Here is a 5,219-nt window from a genome sequence, read left to right on the forward strand (position 1 = left end):
GCTCCGGAGCACTATTCGAGGCTTAGTGTATCCCATCATGCATCATGTTATGGAAATAAATCGCGAGACTTTTTGCCGAGATCTCGCGAGAGGTCACGAAAACCTTTCCAATGTATGTTAAATATGAATATAATAATTAGATATTACATATAATTTGGTAGTAAAACAAAATGCTACACGTTTTATTGGTGCAAAGGTGAGTATATTTATTTTGTACATAATTTGCAACTGCTTTTTATCACTTAATTAGAAGCACCAGAATTTAAATTGTGTCATCTCTGTTATAGGGACTACTGAACAGACATTTAGAAGTTTATTTTAAAATGCAAAGTATTGAAAATAAAAATTAAAACTCTGTAAACACTTGCGTTTTTACAATACTATAAGTATGTCCCATCAGGTAATGAAAAGTTGTACACACACTTGTGGTCTTCATTCTCACTTGAACACTTACAGATACAGGGCCAGATACAGGAAATACGTCAAATAAGTAGTCAAGTTATCAAGTGCAAAGACAAACCATTAGTGTGGGTATTTGGACAAGGCATTAGTCTATATGTAGCCACGATTTAGCTCTAAATTGGACGGGCTACGTGTAGTCTAAATATGATGTCATGCATCCCACAAGCTGTTAAATGTTACATTAATACACATTATATGATGATAGTCGGCTGTCTTTCATTTTATATATAAAAATGCAATTACAATTCCCAACCGCTAGATGGCAATTGTAGCCCGACTGAGACATGACTACTCGCAACGCAAGACATGAGAGTTAGTAGAGATCAGTGTTGTGTTTTGAATTTTGTTTTTACACGAGAGAGCACTAAGTTTACCTGTCGGAGAGCAACGGGAAAATAGTGCAAATAGCTCAGATGTGCAATGCAGCATTAAAACCTAAACAGTACAAACAGAAAACATAATGTAATAAAACGGTACGGGTGAATTTATTATTCCATGTACATTTGAGGTTAATGTGTGTACTGGGCTAATTTTTTGTTACAGCAGCTATCACTGTGTTGTTATGAAGTCAGTTTGTGGGGGGCACTAATAGGGAAAAACTTAAACTGCTGGAATAAAGAGTTTTAAAGGGTTAGTGATGGAAAACTTGCAGGTCAACATCAATGTTTAAGGTTGGTAAACAAATATAGTGGGGGGCACTAATAGGGAAAAACTTAAACTGCTGGAATAAAGAGTTTTAAAGGGTTAGTGATGGAAAACTTGCAGGTCAATGGGCATCAGTGTTTAAGGTTGGTAAACACTTGTACACAGACGCATATAATACTACCCGCCTGACATTGGCATGTGTTATTCAGGTGTCAAAGTTGTGCAGAATTGAAGGAAGAAACCTCAAAGACAGTGCCAGAAGGATGCTGGGCAGGTAAAGCCTACAAATCTTGCCACATTAATCAAACATCGTGGTGTCAATACTCAATAAGTTACAAGGCAAATCAGAAATTTAAAAAATAATTCCTTTACTGGTCATTTTGAAATGTCAAACTTGGTCTTTGTCTGCAATTGTTAACCACCTCAATCTGTATTATATTTTAGGGTTTTAAAAAAATTCCCTCATGTCCAAATTCTACATGAAGGGGGGTGGTCCGCTGCAGAAAGAGGCATCTGAAAAGACTGCAAAGAAAAGACAGTGTTGTAAATACAACTTAACCACTGATTTCTAGTTGTGTCCTCTTTTGGAAGTAGTTTCGCTTTCACAACGAAACACACAGCGACTGCACAACATGGCAGCGGCAGCAACAGCAAGAATTAAAAGTTACGCCTTCTTTTTTTGCGTGAACATTTGGCCGGCGTTATGCAAATCTTCCCACATCGTGACATAGACATGTGGGGGCGTGTTAGAATGAGCCGTTTTAGGTAGGAGTGGTTGACTCTTAACTTTTATAAAGAATATCTCTTTGGATTTGCGACTTTAGTCTTTGCAACTTTACAGATCTTCTTTATGCACCAAGAGCTTGTAACACTCCAAAGAGAAAGGAAAAATTGAAATCGCATCATATGACCCCTTTAAAAAAACCTTTTGAATGGTACTATATAAATAAAATGTATAATTACTGAAAATTACATTAAATAACTGCAGACTCATACAGTACCTGTATTTCCTGGGCAGATTACTTTGACATGGTATCTTCAGGGCAGCGGCATCATGAGCAAGTGAGTAGAGTCTACACACTGGTGCATGTGCACCACAAAAAAATCTTGTCTGTTTTTCTGTGACCCATTTTTGTGAGCCCTTTAAGGGGGTATCTGCACTCTGTTAGTGCTGTCTGATGGTTCTGGTTATTGACTTGACATCTTTATTGATGTGTTGATCCCCCCAGAGGCTGAATTCTGCACAGGATCCAGGCAGACACTTGCTGTTAGACTCAGAGAGCGCCTTTATTGGTAAGTTCCCATAAAATGAAGAACGGAGGGTTGTGTTTTCCTCAATGTTGTCAGGCTTGAGGTCAGTGTCATCATTCTATCATTATTTTCGTAACTTGTTACGAAATAAAAAAGTCTCTCACCTCAGAAAAGCGAACTATCCTGTCCTGTCAGACGTTATACTGTGCTTGTAGCACGCACTCTTCAATTGCATGCGCAAATGCGGCGGCGCTCGCTGTATATCACTTCACTAAAGCGCAAAAGAAACTACGAGCATGCAGCGTGTGAAATAAAAGTAAAACACCAATAAATCACATAACTGGTACTTTGTGTGTCAGCTGGGAAGGATTTGCATGAAGGTATGATATTCATTCTAGTCAGGAGCAGTTTGCATGTTTCATTAACAGTTCATGTTATTATTATTCACCATGGTAACTGTTTCCATAACCCAAAAATGCCATGTTATTTTCACTTTGTGTTATTTTGTACATCTCCTAACAAAGTGTGGCTCATACCAACTTAATTGTATTAACAAAAACTAGTTTGGGACTGCTATTTAATAGCCTTACCTTATAGGCTAAGTAAAGGTTGATGGTACTTGTGTGTGTGTGTGTGTGTGTGTGTGAACAATATATATATATATATATATGCAAATGCTTTTAGGTTATGTGTGACTGCAGAACATCCTCAGTTTTTCATAGTGAAAGTATTTCATCTTGTTTTTGGTGACTGAGGTGTGGTGGTCGCGGCTTGATGACCATGGGAAAATGTGGGTCCCATGGCCAAACCAGTTGAGAACCACTGGTCTAGAGTGTCAGTACGGTGCGCACATATTTACACCAAGTTTATTTTTTATAAATCCCGATATGTGCTTGGAAATTTTTTTTTCCAACGTTTATACATCAGGCCCCTGGGGTCTCATTTATAAAACTCTCAGTAGATTTCATCCTAAAAGTGTACATACGCACAAAAGCTAGATTTTGTGCGGAAAAAGCAGAACCTGCGCAAAAATCCCTTTATAAATCCCAGTCAGGGTAAGATTGTGAGTACCTGCATCTCCACCGAAATCACCATATATGGAGCTTACAACGCGCCTAGTTTTACTATGCATAACCTCATCTGCATATAATTTCCATGCACATTCCATCCACGTTACACCATGTTTAACACCGTCAAAGGTACAAGACATTAAGGGAATATGAGATACGGACTATAAATGCCATTTGTGCCATACACAATATGTATTGCTAAAAATCATCCAGTATCCTTGTTATGTTTTAGAATAAATATATCAAAATATCCATAAAAACAAAACGGTTTAAAATAGTTCTCAGATAGGCTAAATATTTTAGAATAGAGTTGAGCTCATTCTTTCCACTGGCCAAATAGGCAGTATTTAAATTGTTTTAAACAATCTTAATCAAATTAAATTTATGCAGTTTTGCTTATAAGGTGAACATCTTTTAGCTATTTTAGTGGAAACAGTTATTTATTGCAGTGTAAATACAATTGTCGGACTCGCGCGTCATTGACAAAGTATTTTAAAAAGGAAATGTGCAAATCTTACCGTTTTCTTCGAGTTGTATCCTTCAAATACAGTGGTATTTTTCATAATGTTGTGGAGATGCCTTCACAAGACAACACGTGCAGCTGCGGTTGTACAGTATTATTACCTATTCAAACCGGACAATGGACCGTCCGACCACCAAATCCAGCAATGTTTGCCATAATATCGAAGTAAGTGTGCATCATTGATCATTGTTCTCACTAAAAATATTTTCTCATAATATTTGATCTGCAGTTTGATTTAAAGATGAATTATTGTGCGCATAGCACTCCTCGCTGGCAAAACAGCATGTCACAGGAAAAGTGATCAATAGGCTACGTCTATAATTTTGGCTTAACTTCTGTGTAATGTCTTTATGTAATTTTAGTTATGTAATTTCTCCATTAATGAGAGTGGAATATTTAATGTAAATGTGTATATCGACATGAAAACTGAGTTTGAAATCATTGTTTACTTCATTACTTTTCTCTCTCAAGGGAAAAAAAAAAGTCCGTACGCATGGGTCAGAGTTTGCGTGCAGGTGCGCAAATTTTCCCGTCAAGTTTGTTTTTATAAATCCCACCTTTTGCGTAGGAAGTGGCGTACGCCTCTTTCAGGGCAGGTTTTGTGCGAACGCGACGGTTATAAATGAGGCCCCTGGGCTTTTAAAATGGCTTGGAGGATCGTGAGGATCGTCCAGCAAACGCTGCTTTGCTTTCTGCGGAGATTGTGGCTATCGAAGCGGCTTAAAGACAAGAAAGACAAGAGAAGAAAGCTTACGCAGAACATGCTGAAGACAAGACACTCAAAAATAATCCGAAAAAAACTCACCACAGGAAAACACTGCGTTTTCTAAAATAATGACATTATCCCCCACGATGTAGCCACACTCCAGATAAAGGCGAACTTTTATTTCCACGTTGCGATCACTGTATATCCGATGGCACGCAACACTGTTATAACGGTGATGGTTAGAGAAGCTCTACAACCTACCGCAAGGAGATTAGCTAAAATAGTCAATATGGCCGGCGTTAGAAGGCAGCACGAGGCGTGGTTCGCTGATAGAGGAGAAGGGGAGACGTGCGCCTCTCCATGTTAGGTTGGTGTTAGTTTGAATTTAGAGGGGTCACACAAGCAGAAACAATATTTACAACACACGAAATTAACGCTCTGTGATTATTCTATGTATATATATTAACGCTCTGTGATTATTCTATGTATATATATTAACGCTCTGTGATTATTCTATGTATATATATTAACGCTCTGTGATTATTCTATGTATATATATATA

The 5,219-nt window shown here is 37.8% G+C and overlaps 1 protein-coding gene and 1 long non-coding RNA gene across 4 annotated transcripts in view; one reads left to right on the plus strand and one right to left on the minus strand.

Annotated features, from left to right (window-relative positions):
• LOC107757412 (radixin-like) overlaps positions 1-5,219 on the minus strand; it is a 69,487-nt gene that overhangs the window by 49,302 nt on the left and 14,966 nt on the right. The window contains exon 1 of one of the 3 annotated variants that reach the window (XM_016574881.1): positions 4,757-5,023. The exons of the other annotated variants lie outside the window; for them this stretch is intronic. The gene's annotated coding sequence lies outside the window, so the exon portion shown is untranslated. Of the gene's footprint in view, positions 1-4,756; positions 5,024-5,219 lie in introns of those variants that run through there. 3 annotated transcript variants of the gene reach the window in all.
• On the plus strand, positions 994-1,666 carry LOC107757413 (uncharacterized). Its single transcript, XR_001641936.1, has 3 exons — positions 994-1,114; positions 1,228-1,381; positions 1,552-1,666. It is a non-coding gene; the product is annotated as an uncharacterized LOC107757413 (long non-coding RNA).

This window comes from Sinocyclocheilus rhinocerous, unplaced genomic scaffold (assembly GCF_001515625.1).
Source record: "Sinocyclocheilus rhinocerous isolate Xijiao unplaced genomic scaffold, SAMN03320098_v1.1 scaffold1284, whole genome shotgun sequence".
In the NCBI taxonomy this organism is placed as follows: domain Eukaryota; kingdom Metazoa; phylum Chordata; class Actinopteri; order Cypriniformes; family Cyprinidae; genus Sinocyclocheilus; species Sinocyclocheilus rhinocerous.